The sequence below is a fragment of the Spermophilus citellus genome (genome assembly GCF_964194105.1).
Source record: "Spermophilus citellus genome assembly, contig: SCAFFOLD_356, whole genome shotgun sequence".
Lineage (NCBI taxonomy): Eukaryota > Metazoa > Chordata > Mammalia > Rodentia > Sciuridae > Spermophilus > Spermophilus citellus.
The window spans coordinates 113,267-137,238 of NW_027673116.1; the positions used below are offsets into that span (position 1 = coordinate 113,267).

General features: G+C 37.1%; 1 pseudogene across 1 annotated transcript in view; it reads left to right on the forward strand.

The window, feature by feature from the left end:
* Positions 1-23,972, forward strand: part of LOC308640082 (electrogenic sodium bicarbonate cotransporter 1-like) — a 118,080-nt pseudogene that overhangs the window by 89,314 nt on the left and 4,794 nt on the right. Inside the window, exons 5-9 of the transcript in view lie at positions 5,961-6,118; positions 12,684-12,771; positions 15,271-15,425; positions 16,051-16,165; positions 18,799-18,974. The product of the transcript in view is annotated as an electrogenic sodium bicarbonate cotransporter 1-like (transcript). The remainder of the gene's footprint in view (positions 1-5,960; positions 6,119-12,683; positions 12,772-15,270; positions 15,426-16,050; positions 16,166-18,798; positions 18,975-23,972) is intronic.

Sequence of the window (23,972 nt, forward strand, 5' to 3'; positions counted from 1 at the left end):
AAAATAAAGTGGAAAAGAGGAGTTAGAAGTGTCTGTGGAGAGAAGGGAGTTGAAATTTTAACTAGGGTGGCTAGGGAAAACCTCTCTGATAAGAAAGCGACTTTTAATTAAAGAGCAAAGGAAGTGCAATAGCAGGGTCAAATGGTGGTTCCATTCCTAGCTTTCCCAAGAATCTCCATACTGCTTTCCAAATTAGCCGCACCAATTTGCAGTCCCACCAACAATGTACAAGTGTACCCTTTTCTCCACATCCTCGCCAGCACTTGTTGTTGTTTGACTTCATAGTGGCTGCCAATCTTACTGAAGTGAGATGGTATCTTAGGGTGGTTTTGATTTGCATTTCTCTGACTGCTAGAGATAGTGAGCATTTTTTCATGTACTTGTTGATTGATTGTATATCCTCCTCTGAGAAGTGTCTGTTCAGGTCCTTGGCCCATTTGTTGATTGGGTTATTTGTTATCTTATTGTCTAATTTTTTGAGTTCTTTGTATACTCTGGATATTAGGGCTCTATCTGAAGTGTGAGGAGTAAAAATTTGTTCCCAGGATGTAGGCTCCCTATTTACCTCTCTTATTGTTTCTCTTGCTGAGAAAAAACTTTTTAGTTTAAGTAAGTCCCATTTGTTGATTCTTGTTATTAACTCTTGTGCTATGGGTGTCCTATTAAGGAATTTGGAGCCCGACCCCACAATATGTAGATCGGAGCCAACTTTTTCTTCTATCAGACGCAGAGTCTCTGATTTGATATCAAGCTCCTTGATCCATTTTGAGTTAACTTTTGTGCATGGCGAGAGAAAGGGATTCAGTTTCATTTTGTTGCATATGGATTTCCAGTTTTCCCAACACCATTTGTTGAAGATGCTATCCTTCCTCCATTGCATGCCCCTTTATCAAATATAAGATAGTTGTAACTTTGTGGATTAGTCTCTGTGTCCTCTATTCTATACCATTGGTCCACCCGCCTGTTTTGGTACCAGTACCATGCTGTTTTTGTCACTATTGCTCTGTAATATAGTTTGAAATCTGGTATCGCTATACCGCCTGATTCACACTTCCTGCTTAGAATTGCTTTTGCTATTCTGGGTCTTTTATTTTTCCATATGAATTTCATAATTGCTTTATCTATTTCTACAAGAAGTGCTGTTGAGATTTTGATTGGTATTGCATTAAACCTATAGAGAACTTTTGGTAATATCACCATTTTGATAATGTTAGTTCTGCCTATCCATGAACAGGGTATATTTTTCCATCTTCTAAGATCTTCTTCTACTTCTCTCTTTAGGGTTCTGTAGTTTTCATTGTATAAATCTTTCACCTCTTTTGTTAGGTTGATTCCCAAGTATTTTATTTTTTTTGAGGATGTTGTGAATGGAGTGTTTTTCATCATTTCCGTTTCAGAAGTTTTGTCGCTGATATACAGAAATGCCTTTGATTTATGCGTGTTGATTTTATATCCTGCCACTTTGCTGAATTCATTTATTAGTTCTAGTAGTTTCTTTGTAGACCCTTTTGGGTCTTCTAGGTATAGGAATGCTATTGCCCTTCTTGGACTATTCCCTGAATTCCTTAAAAGAGCATGCTACAGGGATACTGCCACATCGATGTTCATAGCAGCACAATTCACAATAGCTAGACCATGGAACCAACCCAGATGCCCTTCAATAGATGAATGGATAAAAAAAAATGTGGCATTTATACACTATGGAATATTACGCAGCACTAAAAAATGACAAAATCATGGAATTTGCAGGGAAATGGATGGCACTAGAGCAGATTATGCTTAGTGAAGCTAGCCAATCCCTAAAAAACAAATACCAAATGTCTTCTTTGATATAATGAGAGCAACTATGAACAGAGCAGGGAGGAAGAGCAGGAAGAAAAGATTAACATTAAACAGAGACAGGGAAAGGGAGAGAAAAGGGAAATTGCATGGAAATGAAGGGAGACCCTCATTGTTATACAAAATTACATATAAGAGGTTGTGAGGGGAATGGGAAAATAAACAAGGAGATAAATGAATTATAGTAGATGGGGTAGAGAGAGAAGATGTGAGGGAAGGGGAGGGAGGATAGTAGGGGATAGGAAAGGTAGCAGAATACAACAGTCACTAATATGCCATTATGTAAAAATGTGGATGTGTAACCGACGTGATTCTGTAATCTGCATTTGGGGTAAAATTGGGAGTTCATAACCCACTTCAATCTAATGTATGAAATATGATATGTCAAGAGCTTTGTAATGTTGTGAACAACCAATAAAAAAAATAAAGAATTAAAAAAAAAGAGCAAAGGAAGTGAGGGAGGGGGCTTTGCAGACATTGCCTGCAGAGCAAACAGCAGGTGTAAAGGACCTGAGGTGAACCTGTCTGAGGGAGAACATGGGACCAGGGGTGGCCACAGGGAAGGCCAGGAGAGAGTGGTAGGAAATAAGTTCAGGGAGCAGTTGGCAGCTAGATAATGCTGGGATTTGGGGTTGTTGTAAAGAGCTTGGCTTCACTTAGGGAAACAGCAACCAGCTGGAGTTTTGAGCAGAGGAGTAACAGGGTCTGACTCTTGATTTTTCTGCTGTGGCTGCTTTGGTGAATACACAGCAGGGAGGGCAGGAGCAGGCTATCTAGTCAGGAAGCCAGGGCCATACTTCAGAGAATGTCTTGGACATGAACGAGGGTGGTAGCCATGAAGGTGTTGAAAAAGTTGGATTATAGGTACATTTGGAATGTAGATCCAACAGGTTTGCTGATGGAATGGGTGTGGGGTACCAGAGAAGGAAGAGTTGAAGATTACAGCAAGATTTTTGCCTTGAGCAATGGAAGAGTAGAGGTGCCATGCAAGGCAGGGAAGACTGCTGAAAAACTGGTTTTAGGGGACTGTCGAAAGGGCTTGTTTTGGATGAAATGAAGTTTTAAATGTGTATTAGAAATCCAGGTGGAGGTATTATATATAGGTCTGGAGCTTAAAGAAAAAGTATTGGCTAAAGATGTAAGTTTGATAAGTCCTCGGACTTCCTCACACTTTTGAGATCACCCAGGGAGCTTGTGTGTGGGGAAAAGATTCATTCAAAGAATTGGCATTTACATGGGTTTAAAAAAAATCTTTCTTTTATCAGAGGTTATTCCTCATCATGTTGAAAACTATTCAATTTATTCAGAATAAACTGTTCTTACCCTCATGAAACTGGGGGAGGGGAACTTATACCTTGCCGAAGTGTGATTCAGAAATGAGTAATTTTGAAAGTTCCCAAGGAAGTAGGATGAAATGGGAAGAAAGTCTTGTGCTGAACTCTGAAGAAGGTTTAGAAAAGGTAGAAATAGGGAAAGGACTTTTTTCTTTTCTTGTAATGAGTGTGAGAATCTAAGTATATAAGATGGAAGGAATTATGGTTGAATCACCTGCCTAACCAGGAGCAAGGAGTTTGCTGAAGAGAATGGGAGGTAAAACCAGAATAATGCACAGCTTTGTTTTCTGTATTGGTAAATGAGAGCAAGCACTCTCTGGAGAGAGTTTGAGGATTGTTATTTTGCATCTGTTTGGCCACCTGGCTGTACTCCACACTCTACTTAGTGTTCTGAAGAACAGTTCATTATTGTAATTTCCTTAGGTGATAATAACAATTTTGGCAACTTCATGATTTTAGACCACTCTCTTGGCTGGTGTTTTTATATCTGTAAAATGTAAAGAAAATTTTTTAATATTAGCATTTCTTGGAGGATTAATGGTAAAAATTTTGGAAAATTCCATACTACTTAGGAGTAGTTATATTCCTAACCTCTAAGAATATATAACTTGTCTTTATTTATTGATTAGTGAATTGATTGGTTTCCACCAAATTCTTAGTCGTTTCTTGCTTTTTGTCTGATAGCTTTGTTCTTGCATGAAGTACCAAGTTAAAAACAAAATCGTATAAAAATGCTCCTGAGTGTGATGGAGTCCTCAGAGTAACTTTTCATGTCATTAATTTCCCCTAATTAAAAACTCTTAAGTGGTCGTTGAAAATAAAATGTTGGTATAAACTTTGTACTAATGGGCAAAATTGGATCAAGTGTGCCACTTTCCATCCCAGCAATAATCCATGGCACAAAATACTAAACGCACTGGTACTTTTGACTTGAGGAGTGGGGCATTTACATTGGACGATAAGTAAGTATAAGAAGTCTGTGTCTTTTGTGTGGTCTTGCAAAATTCTTATTCTTTTTCCCTCCTGCAATTTTGAATTGTTTTCTTTGAGTTTTGTGGAAGAGATGATGCCTGTCAGATAAGCTTTCAATGTGACTGTGTTAAGCAGCCTTCACTCTCCAAGAAAACGGCTTTACACCTTCTCTTCTCTCCTCAACCCCCACATGCCTCCCTCCTCCTCACCATCAGCTCACTTGTATTTCATTGCAAAAATATGAGTCCTCAGAAGCCCTCATTGCCACTCTACCAACTCTCCCAGATCACCCACCTTTGAACCCAGAGAGTCTGCCTTCCCTGGTAGGATCGATAAGCTCTTTTCCTCTCTAAAACTGGCACCCCTACCTGGGATGTGGATATCATCCCTTCACTATAGATCCAGGTTGCTTGAGCTGCTTTTCTAATTATTCCCTATCCTTCCTGCAGCATTAGTCTGTCTCTACTAGATCATTCTGTTCACATTCCAAAATGCTGTCACATCTCTATTAAAACAAATCCCCAGTGTTATGCCGTCTTCACTTCCCTCTCCACTTTTCATCTTTTCTTGGTAGCTGTATTTCTCAAAATAATTACCTCTACTCCCTGTTTCTCCTTCTTTTCTTGTCGTTGTTCATGTGGCACTTGGGTGTCCATAGTAACAGCTCTGGTCAAGATTCACCAGCACTACCATCTTGCCAGACTCACTGGACCTTTCATAGTTCTCATCTTATTTGGGCTTTAGGCAGCCTAGGACTCAACTGATACTCTTTCCTTATTGAGCCCTTGTGTCACCTGGCTATGAGTAAAGTCTGGTTTTCCTCTCTTTATTTGTTGCTTCTTTTCAATGTCCTCTGCCGATGCCGCCTTTTATTCCTATGAAAGGTAGAGTGGCCCCAGAGTAGAGATCTTACCCCTTTTCTCTCTATACTTACACTCAGGGCTATGTCACCTGTCCAGTGGCCTTGAATACTGTTGACCTGGTTATGTCTCTCAAATTTATGTCTTCTGGCTCCACCTTTTAACTGGGGCTCTTCGTAAGCATCTCCCACATGAAACTTCTAAGCCTCCTTACTTTGGCCTTCAAGGTCTTTATGGACTGGTCCCCTTTACCCATCCAGCTTCATCTGTGGCTATTTTTGCCACTTTCCTCCTTTAGCTCCCAACACATCTGACTTCTTACTACTCTGCAAACCTCCTTCGTGTTCCAGAGGCTTTGCCCTTGCCTTTCTCTTTGCTAAGAATGCTCTTCATTCAGGTCCGTGCATGGCTTGTACCCTGGGTGCCAGTGTAAAAAAAAATATATATATATATATATATATATATATATATATATTTCTTCAGAGGTCTTCCCTGACCATCTTGTTTAAAATAGTACCTGTTTAAAAATAGTACCCTCTTATCTGTTTCATTTTTCCTTCTCAGTACTTATCACTACTTTAAATCATGTGTTATTTCCTCCTGTGGCAAGGTGAACCTAAGCAGAGCTCATAGTTAGCCTGTCCCTTCCTGTATCCCTCAGACTTAGAGTATTGCTTTGCTCATAAGTTTTCATGAGTGAATGACTAAAGAAATGAATGGATATATATATGTTTTATATATAAACCATGTTATTATACCTTCATCATGTTTTAAATCAAGGTACAGCTAAGTGTTTATTTTAATAGAATGGTTAAATACAACATAAAAGTGGCTGTTTAGGGACTGTTGCATGAAGACCCCATAAAGGGACATCCTGTGAGTGATGCGTATAGTATCTCTTCTTGTTTCCCTTTTTTGGAAATAAAATGGTTTTTGTTTGGTTCTTCCCATGCAGCTGAAGAATAAGTTCATGAAAAAACTGCCACGTGATGCAGAAGCTTCCAATGTGCTCGTTGGGGAAGTTGACTTCTTGGATACTCCTTTTGTTGCCTTTGTTCGACTACAGCAGGCTGTCATGCTGGGTGCCCTCACTGAGGTCCCTGTGCCCACAAGGTAGGCTGCTCTTTCCCACCTGCTGGGGTCTGCGATGCGCTTATTGGGAAATGGGCTCCCTTCTAGGCTAGAGGATCAGAATGAGGATATATCCAGTACATTCAAGAGGTTTAATTTGAAATAATGGCTAAGTCTCATTTTTATGCTATCAAATGACTAGGCACTTGTATAGTTATGACAACAGTTAATAATAATTATAATGATCTTTTGGGTGAAGGACTACTTTCTTCTTATAGATTATTCTACTCAATCTTTCCAATAATCTTTTAACATACAAACTACAGTGTTCAGATTTTACAGATGCAGAAACTAAGTCTTAAGAATTCAATGTGTACAAAGTTATACAATTAGTAAATGGTCATAGTTGCTTTCATTTGTTCTACGTCATCAGAAAATTGGTAGTGAGTTCATATATATACACACGTATACATAAATATAGGTATACATACAGATTTGTAAAATTCTTTTGGCTTTATACCCAAATTTGTATACTTTACAGTGACATATATCATGCCACATAAAATTTTGCTTTAAAAGAAGGGTGCCACTGTTGTTAAATCATGTTAAATCATCACACTGCACAGTACCTCACAAGTCATCCTCTTCAGCTCCCTCTGAAGCTGAGCTCAATAAAGTTAGGTAGCTTGATTTACAAAGTACAATTAGTTGAGTAGAAGTTAATGCTTCACTAAAATAATGCTGAGGAAGAGTTTAAAGAGATACTTGTATCTTTAGGTTGACATCAGGAAATTATCATATGAAAGAATTGAAGGGTGCTTTCTGTGGATTCCAGCACAAGAGGTGAACATTGCTCTCCTCGTTTTCCCCATGTGAACAGGAAGGAAGGGCTATGAATCCTCCTCAAGAAACGCAGGTGGTGTGAGCATGATTAACCAACAGTGACAAGAGGCCAAGATTTATTTTGAGCCAAGTTAGGAGGAATATTAGGAGAAAATTTCCTTAAGGCTTCTCAATTCAAGACATTCTTCCTTATTATATGTTTTTTTTTCTCAGTTTTGAATTTCTTAAAGACACTTAAAATAGGAATAATACACAGGCAGTCATTGGACAAATAATATGGACAAATAACAGGAGAAAGGAGATGATCAGTTTATTCGATTACTGGGATTATTGCGATTTGTTTTCTGTAACTTAGCTTTTTACTTTAAAACATTCCAGCAGAGCTTTGCAGTTCTATCTGAGCAATCATCTGGCAAACTGCTGACTCAGACCATGGCTGAAGTCCAGATTGGTGCCCCAATGGCTTTATTTATGTCTCTTTGGACTAACTTTACTGGGGCTTGAAAGAAAAAAAAAAAAAAAACATGCCAAGAAGTGTTAAAGAAAACTGCTCTTCCCTTTTTATTTTTATTACTATTTTCTTTAAAAGCTACAAATAAAAAAAGTTAAAAGGCTTTTTATTTAACAATAATATGCATGCATTGAGTAGCAAATCATGACAATTTTTGTATCCCTTTTATCATCTGCTCCTGTCTGGCTCATTCTTTTTTTCTTTTGTACTGGAGGGAGGAAGTATTAGTCTAGAAGTGAAATACAGCATCATTTGAAATAACAAGAGGAGCCAAGCAATTCAAGGGAATGTAATTCAATAATATCATAAAACTATTTCAGAGCAATAATCTGAATAATATATCCTTGCATGTTAACATTTTTCCAGGAAACTATTTTATCCATTTGCTATCCTCCAAACCAATACAAGCTCTAATCACTGAGTGGGGAGTCTCATTAGCTTTTTTGGATGTGAGTAATGTGAGGCCATTTACAATGGCTTCATCCTGTGAAATCCAATCAAGGAAATCCCACAAGAAATGTGGCAGTCATTGTGGAGGACCGTGTCTGCATTCCATGATGTGCTTTAATGTGCATGTGCTGTTCTATAGCAGGAAGACTTGAAAGACCTGTTTTGGTGCATGTGTTTTTTGTGGTCTTTTTTTTTTAAAGGTGGAAGAAAATTATACAATTATTATTATTACTACTATTCCTTATAATCTTACTACTATGCACCTTTACAGAAGTATGGCCCTAGCAACTCCCCTTCCTTGTATAGAATTCACAAGTTTCTCTACTTACAATGTGACTATTTTTATAGGCACTTTGCTGTCATCTTTTATCTGTTCACAGAGGCAACCTCTCACTCATATTTATGAGTTATATATGGAATAAATGTTGTTATGACCATTTTATATTTAAGGGGTGCAGGCAAAGGGAAGATCCACTGTCAGCACTAGAAACAGAACTCTGGCCAAATTTTAGAGTCTAGGTAACCCTAGAGATACCTAGAGTGGGACAGAATAGAAAGTTTTAGGAACCGCCCATGAAAAATGAGAAGCCTTAGGTCAATTTATCCTTTTTAAAAAATATATTTTTTAGTTATAATGGACATAGTATCTTTATTTTGTCTATTTATTTTTATGTGGTATTGAGAATTGAACCCAGTACCTCACCTGTACGAGGCAGGTGCTCTGCCACAGAGCTACAACCCCAGCCCTAACTTATCTTTTTCTGATCTCTGCGTATTTAGGGTAAATGGTTATTCAATAAGCTTTTAGTTCTCTAAAATGTTAGAATGTTTGCCCTTTTAGCATGGCTATATTTATATATATATATATATATATATATATATATATATATATATATATATATATATGTATGTATTATAAATAATTACTTACCTAAGAGAAAGAGTTTGTTCTTACAAACTCTTTTATACAAAAACTATTAGAGGGGCTGGGACAGAAATCTTGCTAATTCAGTTCTGTCTTGTCCGTCAGTCGAATTGCTAGCTTCTGAACTGCACATAATGTGGTTGGTTATGGTGGGTTTGTGGTCCCCATGAATCTATTGTGGAAGCTACAGTTTAGCCACATTTTCCAAAGTTGCTAAATATGAATAATGTGTTATTTGATTTTGAGAGAAGAGAGTAAAGGATTGGTACATGCTGAGTTTATTCTGGAAATAGCTGTGCTGTATCAGGAGGGGGATGTACATCCTTTCTGAAAAGATTAAGTGATTTAGGAAAGCTGGCTCCTTTTCTGATATTATGCTCTGTTTCTGCCTATAATTATTTTGAGAATGTGAGTATAGGCCATTGGTTCCAGACATGGATCATCTGGTACTTCTTTTTGTTGTGCAGAATGCTAGAGGCATCCTCCCCAGGCATAATTAGTTTCTTGAAAAAGCTCACAAAAGTAGAAAAGAGCCTCATGAACATTCTTAAGACAACTAGACACCATTAAGCATTCTAACTCTGACTTGTTGCTAGTGATGAGTGCATAAAAGAAACTCAGTGACATAAATTAATTTCTTTTCTCTGAGCTGTCAACATGGACTGTGTCCTTCCAGCCACACAAATGTGATGTTTACTCTAATTTGTTAATAAAGAAAAAAGCTTCTGGTTAAAAATAACATCTGTCCATTGACAAAAAAGAGTTTGGATCATGAAAAGTGTTTTCAGTACATTATAAAAGCTGAGCTTGGCAGGATGTACTTCAATCATAAAAGTTGTAACAGCTTTTGCTTCTTTGAGGGTTAAAGGGGAGAGGACATGTTTCAGGCAGAGGGAACATTGACTGGCTGGGTTGCTCTGAGTTAGTTCCCTCAGAACTCTTGGCTTCATGTCCATAATACAGTCTAGATTAAAGGCTGCTTAAGGGTCCTTATTCCTACAAATGAAATTATTCACTTGACATGATGTTCCCTACTGCTTTTGCATGCTCAGATTCCCTCTGTATATCACTTTTTAAAAATTAATTTTGTATATTTTAATTTGTTATACATGACAGTAGAATGTATTTTGACGCAGTGTACACAAGTGGAGCACAACTTCTTCCTCTGGCTGAATCCTTCTCTATATCATTTTAGGAGGGTACATTTACTGAATTGTTCCTGACTGGAGTTAGGTAAACAATGTTGCCATATTGTTTCTGTTTGGCACTTGATGATAGTTCATTAGTGAAGAAGTATCTTTTTTAACAACAAAATTATAATTACCTAGGAATAATACCTTTATTTCTAGGTCATGCTATAGTATCCATCATAGACACTGTTGATCTACTGTTTCCATTCATTCTTTGATATATTTTGTGGAGACCAAAGAGTAAAATTGTATGGAAAATATATGTTCCTCATCTCCTGGGTTTTTATACAGAGGCTTCATGACTCTATTAGTTCAGAGAGTAGTCACCCATCCTTGGCCAAAGTTTATGTTTATGTTTGAGGACTATTAGTGACTAAGTGTTTTTTCTCACTAACAAGACAGTAGGTTTTTTTTTTCCATCTAGTCAACCTGATAATTAACTTGTGTCAGTTGATACAGATTGATAGGAAAATGTGTATTTGTAAGCTACACTCCTTATGGGAGTGGTAGGAAGGGCCATAGAGTGGTTCTGGAAAGGTTTTGGGCATTATGCATTCCTGAAAAGTTAATATTTAGATACACTGAGATAATAAAAAATGGTGGGCAAAAGAAATCCATTATTTAAAAAAATGTCCTAAGTAAAGGACCCAACAAGGTAGTTTCTCTTGTGACACTGCACCTTCCCATTTTACCTAACACACTATTGTCTTACTTGACAGCTGGCCATTTGTAGATAGGCAAATTGAATTGGAAAAATGTAACCGGTACTAGCATTTCTCAGTGGTATTTGCATTTTGTTTTACTGGCAAAAAAAAATTTTTTTCAAGTGTTGCATTCAAACCAGGGATTAGTCCCTTTAGAAAGCAACATTTTACTGCTACCGCGTAGCACTTTATAATGCTGTATATGGTGGTACATAATTATGAAGTGGTCAGTGTCAAAGGAAGAAAAATTCTAGCATCAATTGAACTTCAGGGTTAGAGGTCTAAAGTTCAGTCCTGACAGTGGCTTCTTTCATGCCAAACAGACTTTCAAGCTGCTGATTGCTTTGCTTTTTCATTCACTGTGATCAGACTTGAAAGTGAGTGTTCCACTCCACTGCAGAACTGGTTTTCAAGCAAATAAGTACTGAATGGTTTTATTGTTATTCTAGTATAAAATCTGGGTATTCAAACTTTCAGATTACCACCGCCTTTTTTTACACTCTTAATTCCTGGTGTTTTTTTTCCCCCTATCTCCTTTGAATTGACTTTTATAATGAAATAAAGTAATTATATATCCAGGGGCATTTTGGAACAAGCCCTAACATTTTATAGAGTACTTGCTGTTGATCCTTTTTTATTTAAAGGGAGGTATAGAAGTATATTAGTAATAAATAGAATTTGGCAAAGTAATGTACAAAGCCATCCCTGGTACTTAAAATCTTACCTTTCTTGTCCCAAGCTAAGCATCCACAAGTTCTTTCCCAGGAGCAACCTGTGGAAGTTATTGTGGATAGTTTTTGTGTTTCACAACTCTGGTATGCCAATAGGGTTGGTGGTAATAACATAATTATGTGGTAAAAAGAATAGGATGCAAGAAGAGCTATATGTACACTTTATTTTGCTTTGCTTTTGTTTAATTTTGTTTTGTTTTTTTGATGCTGGGAATTGAACCCAGGGAATCATGCATGCTGAGTATGTCTTCTCCCTCTGAACTACATCCCTTGCCCCAGACATTTACTAAGCACAGACCTTGGGCTCATGTATCACCTCCTTCAGCCCCAGTTTCCTTGCCATCACATAGGAATAGAATACCTGTCCTTTTTGCAAGGGTTGCATGGAAATTAACAGAAAGTGATGAATGTGAAATCCTGCTTTGCAGGACTTTAAAAGCTGTCTAACCACATAATGCCATCATTTTGATTGTCCTCATTATCGCCCTGTTAGGTAAGACATGATCGATATCAAGGCTAAGATTTATCTAGTATCCCCTTTTGTGGCTTTTTTCCTTATTTATTTATCAGGTTCCCTCCTCCCCAGTGGAGACATACATCTTTGTCCTTGTTATCAGTGAGGGATTCCTTCCAATATGAAAAATGGGAATGAGCTCATTACTACATGTTTCAGGACTTATTTTCTCTGAAGCAGTGCTTTGTACAGTATCAAGAAAACAAGTTAGAAAGAAAATGGGAACACCCATAAAAAATTAAGTCTGTGAATGATAATTTATTTTGAATTTCCCTCATATTTCATTTTATTTTACATTGACGGTCAGCATATGGCTTACTTATAGAAATTTGGTTTCGGTTTTTGGAAAAGTCAGAGAAGTCCAAAGGTGTACTAAGTCTGTCTAGTTATTGGACTTAATGGATTTGCTTCAAAGATTCCAAAAGACAGTAGAAATGGAAAAAGAGCAAAACTTAAAACAGAAACATTGACTGTCTCATAAAGAATATAAATTGAACCTTTCCTGCTCAGAGAAAAAGCTTCTCAAGTTTTCATGGTAAACTTTTCTTTGCCTCCAAATAAACTGAACAGTGATTTGTGTTTCACATAGTGTGAAAGAGTATTTTCCACATCACCAAGTCTAGTCCTTCGTTTAGAGATCTAACCCTTTCGAAAATACGAACTGAGATAAACATTTCTTAGTCTCATGTATATTGATGAAATGTGTGTAACAGCATGTGCTTCTTTCCTTTTCCTTTAGGTTCTTGTTCATTCTCTTAGGTCCTAAGGGCAAAGCCAAGTCCTACCATGAGATTGGCAGAGCCATTGCCACCCTGATGTCTGATGAGGTAGGGAATTGGGAAGATAGGTTTTTTTGAATGACCTACTTGTGTTGTTTTCGTACTGTGACTCATCTGTGACAATTTATACAGTTTGAATTATGGGGTTACTAAGATCTTCATAGCATGAAGTACAATCATGTGTGGTAAATGCACTGATATTCCCTATGCATTAGTTTTCAAAAAAAGCAAGTCATGTACTTTGTTTTTGTACTGGATTATAAATTGTGTTGGAATAAAACATTTTCCTTTCTTTTTAAAAACATTTTCAATTCTTTTAAAATTTTTTTAATAGACCCATAATTGTGCCTCTATATGAGTTATAGTGTGATATTTCAATACAATTCTATACAATTTGGAATGTCTGAGACACAGTAGGGTAACCATAGCTAATAACAATTAATTGTATATTTCAAAATAGTTAGTAAAGAGGATTTTGAATGTTCCCAAGAGGAATAAAAGATAAATGTCTGAGGTGATAAATATGCAGTTCCCCTGATCTGATTATTACATATTTTCAACTTTGTCTCAACTTTAACTCTTAAAGTATTTAATATGTTAATTCTGGGAATTTAACTATTCATATTCTATACTATTTCCAGAATTATGTGTTTTATAAAATAATCTGTAATAAAATGGATAATGCATTCTTCTTAGGTATCAGAAAATACATGTTTCATGGTTTTCTTATTTTGTGGAAGGCAAGTTGCACATCTGAAATACATTAGCAACTGCAACTATAGAGTATCTAGTACTTTCCAGTTATGGTTTCATTACTCTCACAACAGCTTGAATGTTGCTACATGCATTTTAGATATGACAAAACCAAACCAGACTTGTGGTAAAAGAAACACTGTTAGAATATAAGATCATTAATTTCTGCTTCTGTGTCTTTCTGCTTTACTATTTTTTCAAATGTTTCACTTTTGCTTTATTGTTGAATTTGTCGGTTTTTCCATGTGTTAAGTGAGGAATAGGATGCTTGCTTGTTAGGGATAGAAATTCTGTGTGGTGATTGCTCAGGTGATTTCTACTGGGTCTGAGAACATTGAAGTATAGCAATGCTGGTTCTTTTTCTCCCCCTATTAAGGGGATGTATATTTCCCTCCTCACAGTGAGTTAATTTATTTTTGTATTTTTATACCTTCTTTTTTTAAGTTATTCATTTGAAGATGTGTCAATTAGGAAAGCTTTAGGCTGCAAGTGATGGGCTTATAGTAGCTTAAACAATCTGCAGATTATTTTCTTATATAACAAAGTTAGGAGGTAGATAGTAGCTGGGGTTGGTTTAGCTTAACTGTTTGCTAATTGATAGCTGCACACTTACTTACATGGTCTTAAGATGGCATTTTTCCCCCTCCTATCAAAATTGTAACTCTACAGTGTCTGCCTGCACTCAGCTTATCACCTCACTACATTTAAAGTAGGAAACAGTGATGGGGATAATGTGAGCCGTATCTGCCCCTTTTTGCAGGCTTACCCAAACAGCGTCATTCTCATGTCTCATTGGTTGGAACTGTTGCTCTCTATCTGCAGGGTTGGCTGGAAAGGTGACTCTCTGACTCTCCAGCCACAGTGATGGAGATGGCAAAAGAAAATGAGATTGAGGGTAGCAGTGTCTGCATTTTTATTGCCCTCCTCTCTACCCCACAACCCAAAGACCATTAAATGCTATTTGATTGACAACTTTAGAAAATTCTTTTTCAGGAGAAGTGATTTAGCAGAAATCTTTAAGAATGGGGAAGGTGATTGAACAGGGTGGCCATCTTCTTTTCTTGAGATTAAAGAATTTGACCCAGTTCAGGTTCAAGCATGAAAATCTTGCGAAGAACTTTCAGATCATCAGTTTGGTTAGAAGAATGGAATGGTTGACAAAAAGGCTTGTGTACTTTTTGGAAATCCTTCCTTTGGAAGTTCATATAAAAGACATGAACCTTTTGAATCCTTGGTGATTTAGATATTACCTTGCCAAAAAATGGACTTGTTTAAATACATTGACTTTGTGTTCTGACAGTATAACTAAGTTTTCTTTTTAAAATGGATCACATTATTTTTGTGCTTGACAACTGCAATGTTTGATTCTCAACCTGATCTTTACACTCACTTTAAATTTCTCCTTGAATTATCAGCAGTTGTTTGTCCCAGTAGTTTTTATTTCAGGGAATGACTTTTCAGTATATTTCTCCGAACTATTTTCATCTGGCTTCCATAGCAACTGTATCAGTAACAGTACTTTACCAAGGGGAGCTGAAAGGCATGTAATTTTACAGTATTGATAAAAAAAGAAACACTTAAAAATAGCCATTTACTCAGGCTTCTACATATATTCTTTAAGGTTATAATCTGAAAAACTTAAATATTTTGGAAATGGCTGAATAATACAAAATAGGAGAGCATGATTAGAGTAATATCATGGTGAATTTTGGATAGCTTTCTTCAGGCTAGATATGGTGTGAAGCTTGTAGAAAGCTCTTTGGTTGGATGAACACATCTCTTACCATTCTTTAGGTGTTCCATGACATTGCTTACAAAGCAAAAGATAGGCAGGACCTGATTGCTGGCATTGATGAGTTCCTAGATGAAGTCATTGTCCTTCCACCTGGAGAATGGGACCCAGCGATCAGGATAGAACCTCCTAAGAGCCTTCCTTCATCTGACAAAAGGTAAAATCTTAGGCAGTTGGAAATTTTAAGGTGCTAGAATACACCTGAGAAGGAGGTTATGTTTAGACAAGGAAGTGGGGTCAAGCTACTGTCTTAATATTTCTAGGTCCTCATGGGCATATTGCTTCCAAGGGATCAATTATGTGCCTTTGTTTCTTATTTCCTTGATGCTGTAAAATACATGTTAAATGTTTTGATGTTCTTTAGTGATTACAAATTGGCTCAGATCACAGTATTGGAATGCATCAGAGGCATTCTTTGGGGATGTTGTTTTGGGTATGTCTCCCTGTACATGTAGAAATATCAGTTTACTCAAGTCCTTTGCAGATTTAAGAGGTTAAGAAATTGGGTGAGGTAGTTGAAGAGAAACCATTTGTTGGAAATCTAATATTTCCCAGGTGAAATAAGATATACAATTAATTCAGCTTTTCATTTCATCTAATCATTTGTCTTGGCTCTGACTGCAACGTGTCAATAATTATTTGTTAGGATAGCAGAAAGAAAGAATGTTCTTTCTTCCCAAACTTCATCTTTCCATTGGCCAGTGTATGCTATAGTGAGTGCTTCATTTTAGAAGCAAATGGATAAATACTAATGTTCGCTTGGGCTCTGTTTCCTTGCTTAGAAAGAATATGTACTCAGGTGGAGAGAATGTCCAGATGAACGGAGACACCCCCCCATGATGGAGGACACGGAGGAGGAGGGCATGGGGATTGTGAAGAACTGCAGCGAACTGGACGGTAACTGACGGATCCTTTTGCCATTCACCATAAGGTTTTCTTTAGATCTAAATTTCCCTTCATCTTTCTAAATTTACTTTCAGCATTTTATTCACTGGTTTGTTCATTTGTTCAGCCAACAAATATTTATAGTGCACCTATTAGTCACAGGCACTGGGGATATAACAGTGAATTAAAATCCCTGCCCTTGTGGGTCTTACTTTGTGGAGATGGGAGACAAGTAAGAAAATAAATAAACATGGTGATATTTTTATGATGAAAAATGAAGCAGAAGTAGGGACTCTTGTCATGAGAAACAGTATTGTGATTTTAGACAGGCTGGTCAGAGAAGGCCTTACAGAGAATGGCAACATTTGAGGAAAGTGCAGAAGGAGGTGGGGGACAGATCATGAAGGGAAGATGTGAGGTGGGAGGGAACTGCCCACAGAGTGCTTGCTGGAATGGCATTGGGGTATTATGGCAAATGCAGGGACAGATGGGATGTCAGAGGGTCCAACTGATGCCTGGTAAGTATGGGTACCAGGAAGACGAACTGATAATGGGTTAGCCTTTCCTGGGTGGCTCTCAGGACTCCATCTCTTCCCTGCACATTTACTTAAAAGTGAGGAACATAGAAATGAATAATTCACAGGTCACTCCTCTGCCTCCTTAGCCTGAAGCTGGGAGTTCAGGTTTTCCAGATTGTTCCATCTGATTACTTTTTACGACAATTCTTCCTCTTCCACTATTATATTCTCCATTTCATTTTGGGATAAGTAAAAATTTAAGTAAGATAGTTTTTTTTCCTGTCTCTTAAAAAAAAAAGACAAAACACGGTAGGATTTTAATAAACAAAAAAAATACTGTAGGATTTTAATTTTAAAAAAGTATGTCATTTTGGTTTGCAGTTGAATCTTGGTGAAGTTATTTCCTTTTCCTGGTGATCCACTTGGATTTCTCTCCCAAATTAAAAGAAAAATTCCACCCTCCACACAAAATCCTCCCTCTTGAGCTCCCTGTTTTTTCTAAATACAGTCATGCATACTTAATGATGGGGATGAGGTCTGAGAATTGCATCCTTGGGCAGTTTGTCGTCTTGCAAACATCATGGCGCATACTTCCACAAACCCACATGGTATAGGTCAATCATGTGACACTTCTGATAAAATCAAAAGGCAAGGTTATGACCAGATGTAGGAGATTGCTGTCAGTGTAACACGGTGTGCTGTTTTATAGTAAACTATTTTTTTTATCAGTAGAAGGTATTCACTCTAAAATAATGATAATAAGAATAGTGTACCAAATACATAAACTAATAACACAGGTATTGATTAACATTATCAAGTCTTACATACTATATGTGTTTGACAGCACAGTAGGTTTGTTTACATTGACATCACCACTGACACATGAGTGATATGTTGTACTGGCCCATCATACATGTGGTCCATCATTAACCAAAACATTATTATGTGGCACATGATTGAAGTTCTTAACAAACCATTTTCATTAGGAATATCATTTTGGTTTTTCTACTTACATCCAAGGTAGTAGTTCTGGAATTTAGTTTTTTAAATTTCATCAGACTATGATTTTATTCTTCCCTCTTTCACCTTTCGTAAATGCACTGTGTACCTGCAGTGTTCCTGGTGCCATGCACAGCCCTGTGAATACTAAGGAAACAGCAGTGGGGCACTGAGTGCAGTGCAGGTCCAGCAGGCACCTAGAGAGGTAGATAATCCTGATAAAGTGTGAGAGCTAAGAGTGGGAATCTGGGTGATGAAATCGGAGCACCATTGAGCATTGGAAGTGGAGAGTTCTAGGCAGAAGCAACAGCATGCATGTTTATGGCTGATGATTGAGGTCTGGCTGGGAGGGAAGTAGACTGATCCATGGGTCCATTAGCTGACCTGCTGATGTGTATCGGGGCACAGTTTGTGCCTTCTCCTGTCACCTACCTGGTGGCCCTCCCCACTTAGTTCTTTCAGATCCTTACCCCAAAGTCACCTTCTTAGAAGCATCTTCTAGCTAGCCTATTTAAAGTTTCAAATACCTTTTTTTTCCAGTAATACATAACCCTCTTTCCCATTTAATGTTTTCTTTGATTTTTAGCACTAAGCATTTTACTTATTTATCTTGTTTATTGGCTGTTTTTTTTTTTTTTTTTTTTTTTTGTCTCTCCAAAGTAACCCCCATAAGAGCAGGGCTCTGGGGCCTGTGTTGTTCACTGTTGTATCCCCAGCAACCAGAACAGTGCCATAGTGTGGGAATATCACAAGTGCTCAATAAACATTTGTGGGATGAAAGAATGAATGAATGTGGGAAGGATGCTCTAGCAAGATTGTAAAGGGCCTTTTATGTTCCCACATATTTGGATGTTTTCCTTTGGGCAACAAAAGATTTTATTTATGTACACAGTTCATTCTTACATACAGAACCACTGGCTGATCTTTAGGAAATGTGACACCTAATTTAGCAACTGAAAGAGGTAGATAGTTTTCTGGTTTCATCTTAAGTGGTTAAATAGTATCATGTGATTGATTCAAGTGTTTTAATAACCAATTCTTCATGGTTTTGTGAATTGTCTTTTAATGAATTTGGTGGTCATTTATTTGTTTCTTACTTGGTCACATGTTTGCTTTCTCCCTGCCCAGGTTCTGTGGTGGATTAATTAAGGACATAAAGAGAAAAGCACCATTTTTTTGCCAGTGATTTTTATGATGCTTTAAATATTCAGGCTCTTTCAGCAATTCTCTTCATCTATCTGGCGACTGTAACTAATGCTATCACTTTTGGAGGACTGCTTGGGGATGCCACTGACAACATGCAGGTGGGTATGGTTTTGGGGAGGACACAAATAGTACAGCCAGATTGTCTTCCTCACCCCTACAGCTCAGTTAGAAGCAGATGGCCTTTCAGTTACTCAGCGTGATTTTCTTTCTTTTGCTGGATGCTGCATTTTAGTTTGCTTCTGGCTTGCTGCTGTATTTCCAGCATGTTAGTAATTACAAAAATAGCTCGATGAAATCTGGCTTGAGTCACAAGTGGGGAAAAGAAGGAGAGGAAATGAGGATCTACAATTCTATTTGGGAAAACATATATCAGCTGCCTTACATTTGTGCAGTGCACAAGGTTTAGATCTTCTCCATTGAATGTATGGACCATATTCTGTTAAACTTGATCATCACACTCTTTGGGAATGCATGATTACTTTACTCTTTACCTTTGCTCTTACATGAACAAATAATAATCAAACAATTGAGAGATTGCTCAAAGTGGGATTTGTAACTAGTAGAATTCAACTTTAATGGATGCAAGTTAATAGCTGTTTCTTCTTACCTGAACCTGTCTCTCATTAAGCCATAATGATTCTGGTGTGGCTTGTTTTGTACCATTAATTGTAACCACAATTTTTTTGGTTACTTTGAAAGTGGCGTTTGCCTTCCTTTTGCATCAATAATAGCTACAAAAAGAGAAGATGTTTTTGATTCCCCTAATCAATTGGAATAATAAGTACAAAACTACTTTTATTTGATCCAGTCATTAAAACAAATAGGCATTGTGTTAGGATGAATACAGAGGAGTGAATAAGTTTGATAGTCCCATGAAAAGAATCCAATTCAAGCCCTTTCTACACTCTGTTCTTACTTACTTGGGTTTAAGCAATGTGACATTTGTAAGTGCTGCCAGACAGCTTTTTTTTTTTTAATGTAACTAATTCCAAAAAATTACTTTTGTCCCACTTCACTTTTCTTGCCTAGGTACATTTATGTTCTAGATTTCTTTTTTTTTTTAGAGGCATCAATCTTTAATAACTTACAGGCAAATGCTAAAAAATAGTTAATAATAATACAGAGAACACACATGGCTTATAAAAAGGGTTGTGGATCTACAAATGTGAGGGAGAGATCTTGGTATTTTCACACAGACACAAAAAATAAAGACTATTATGACTGGCTGTTCTAGATTTCTTTTGAATACAAAAATAAGATGGAGGGCTGGGGTTGTGGCTCAGCGGTAGAACGCACGCCTAGCATGTGTGAGGCCCTGGATTCGATCCTCAACACCACATAAAAATAAATAAACAAAATAAAGGTATTATGTCCAACTACAAATAAAAAATAAATATTAAAAAAATAAGATGGAAACTATAACATGTATATTGTCCCGAGTAAAAAGGGAGAAATGACTTTAAACATTGTTCATTTCAAGTGCCCATACCTTATAGCCCTTATCTGTCTGTACAGCATATTGCCCCAAAACGTGGAGGCTTGACATAACCATTTTAAACTTCTTCTCATGGCTCAGGCAGTTGATGCTTAGCTGAGTGGTCCTCTATACTTTGCAGTCAGATGGCATCAGAGGCTGAAGTCCCTTAAAATGACTTTTTGCTCACATTCCGGTGCCTGGCTTGGGCTGTCTGGAACAGCTGGAGTCTGAGGATTCTCCACATGACTTTTCCACATGGCTAGCTTGGGGACTGTGATGACTCCTAAGAATTCATGCTCCACTGGAAAGGGGAACTTGCTGTTCATCTTTACTTATTTCCATGTGAATGTGTACCCATATCATTTTCTGATTTTTCAGAGAACCTGAAAAATTAAAACTCTTAGTGAAATCTCATGACACTTAAATATTGGCAGCCAATTAACATTTAAAAAATAACATTGTGCTGGCCAAAGAACTTGTATCACTGTGTTACTCATGAGAGACCTACAGCGCAGATTTTAGAGACTAAACTTGTGGACCACAGAGATGAAATACATGAAGAGTCTTCCCCATCTGCTCCTGTACTTTCTCTTCATTCATAAGACAGGAGTGAATAAACTAAATTATGACAGTGAGATGTCAGTAATAGAGTTTTTATAAACTTTGATCTGTATCTAAATTGGGCAGTGATTCTTCATCTAGATGATAACATAACATTCATTAAACAGATCATTCAAGGAAACAAGTGTAGAAGAAAGAAAGCACTGGGTAAGCATGCTGAGGCCGGCATGAAGAAGATAACACAGGTAGCCACATATTAAAAGAGTAATGCTAGTTTTGAGGACGGTAAGAACAAAACCATTTTCTGTCCATCAGAAAGTACAGAGACCTTCTTGTGCAGTTAATTTTTAAACATTTGTTTTGACATTTTTCTCATTGAGGTGGGGGACTTTGTGGCACTTCCCATGTGTGAGCATATTGCCTTTCTGAACTGAATCGAAATCTTTGCAGCCTCATAAGACTTAGCTTTAGAATGCAGCATCTGAGACTAGGGGCAGGTTATATTGAAATCTGTTTTGATCCCTCCTATATTAATCGATTTCTATCTAAGTGTGTCCTTGGGAAAGTAGAGGACTCTGTTGTGTAACATATGTAGGTAACATAGGATTACCACCTCCCCTACCGTGATATATCACCTGGACAAGGCCTTACTTGTGAAATTAGCTATTTTCTAGAATGTGAGGATTTCAGGGGAAATGAATGGTTTAGGGCATCAGAATGTTAAGTAGTACATCAGAATAGCCCTTTGCTGGATATTATTACTCTTGGGAATTGACAATTCAAAGTAATGCAAATACAAGAGGTTTTTTTTAAAAAAATAATTAATTTTTGTTAGTTGTAGATAGACAGAATGCCTTCATTTTATTTATTTTTATGTGGTGCTAAGGATCAAACCCAGTGCCTCACATATGCTAGGCAAGCACTGAGCTACAGCCCTAGGCCACTGAGCTACAGCCCCAGCCCCATGAAGTTATTTTCCAGACAAAATTTGATAATTTTATTAATAGATTCTGTAAACTCCATGCATAATTTTGTTGAAACTGTAAACACATTGTTTTAAAAGTTTCTGTGATTGAAAATACTGAAGTAACATTCTTTTTCTTTTCTCTCAAGTCTGAAGTCTTATTCCTTTAAGAACTGTATTGGCCAAGTCCTTCTCTCAGACTACAACTTGGTACTTCTGAGAAGTCCAAGTAGGTGGCAGAAACACTGAAAAAGAAGGGTAGAAAAAAGAATGATTATTAATCTACATTTATTGAATTGAAATTCAACAAATAGCTTTATATATTTTAAAGACTAGGGAGTAAGGTGGTTTAATATGTTGAAGAGTATCTCAGGTACTGAAAGGGTATGTACTTTAACACAAAAAAAAAATTTTGTGACCCTTGCAGTAGAAGACTTCTTGACTTAGCAAGAAGGACAAGAGAATATTTTAAGAATTTAATTCAAAGATCCAGGTCACTTAACAGGTCTATGGAAGAGTTTGATTTATTCCTTTGCACTTATTTATGGAGTGTTTACTATGGGTCAGAGACTATTTTAAGTGCTGGGATACAAATAGGTGAGCAAAATAGATAAGAATCCCATGCTGGTAGTATTTGCAGTCTAGGGTGTTGATGAATGCAATGTTTTTCAGTGCCCAGTAGTGGTGTGTAGTGGGTTTATTTAGGGGGTGAAGTCCCCTGGATTCATGAGACTCTAGACCAAGACTAAGCAGAAAAGCATTGGTAAAGCCTGAGATAATCTGCAGTTATATCACATGCATTCATAAATGTGGCAGTGGGTTATTCTCAAAAGCACAGGCAGTTCCATTGAGTCAACTGAGAACAGTGTCCTTGCCTTTAAGGCAAACAGCTCTGAAATGGTTCACATAGGGCCCTTATTGTCAGGCTACAAATAGACATGGGTGCTGGGTGGAAGCATGTTGTGAAAACACAGATGAGTCACTGCACGACTGTTGTCTAAGCAAACTCTTCTGCCAGCTTCTGTTCAGGAGGTCTTGCCTGCTTGAAGACAGGATTTTACATCTAAGCTTTTATTTCAGAGCTAATGATGCACACACACATATACAAAATTAGATTATATATATGTATATGTATATATGTGTGTATATAATATATCATTGGAAGCAGATGATCTTAAAAGCTATGTAGACCATTTCCTCTGTAACTATGTTCAAAATAAGAACAGTTGAGGCTTCGATGGCTCCAAGTATAATTAAATCCTATCGCCAACATAAATGACTGCATGAATTCCCCAACTTTGGCATATATATTTTGCCCATCAGGCAGTTATGATAGGACTCTGGGGCTTACAGAGTGGGTATTCACAGATTTCTTGTTAAGTGTTGGCAATTATAGCTTAACTTGGGCTTCTGGAAGCGACTGAACCACTTTGCCAAGAGTAGACCTTACACTCATCTAGGATCCAACCTGGGCTTGTGACTGATTCCTGTTCTTTGAGCTTAGCAACAAAGACCTGGAACGTATGCTTTCTGAAGTCCAAGAACAATGCAATACTCTTATTACCCTTTTCATTCAATCTCACCAAAAATAATTCTCTGCTCTCCTTGCCATATTGTCAAGTAATCCAAAACTTTTCAACCTCATTGTTTTAAAATCATGTCCCTTCCACAACCAAAGTCTCTATCACCTGCATGCCTGCTCTTTACATTGTATCTGTAATCTTGGTTGCCACACAAGCATACTGCTCTATTCATTTAGGTACTTCGGATTAAATTGTTAAATGTCAGTGTATAAATAGGTTCCATCAGAATCTGTTATAGTTATAGATTTTCACTCACAGTACTATCTGGATGGATCCTTGCTATCAAACTAAATCAACAAATATTTATGGATTGCTTGGTTTATGGGCAACATATTGGCACAAAAAATACTTTTTGATATTTTGTGTCAAGTCTTGTGTTACCTAAAAATTATTCTCCTAAGCTTTATAGAATACATGAAAGTACTTTAATTTAAATCTACATTTGATTGTGAATGACTAAGCATAGTCTAGAGTGAAGACTGACTGAAGAATGTAATTTTAATTTTTTTCC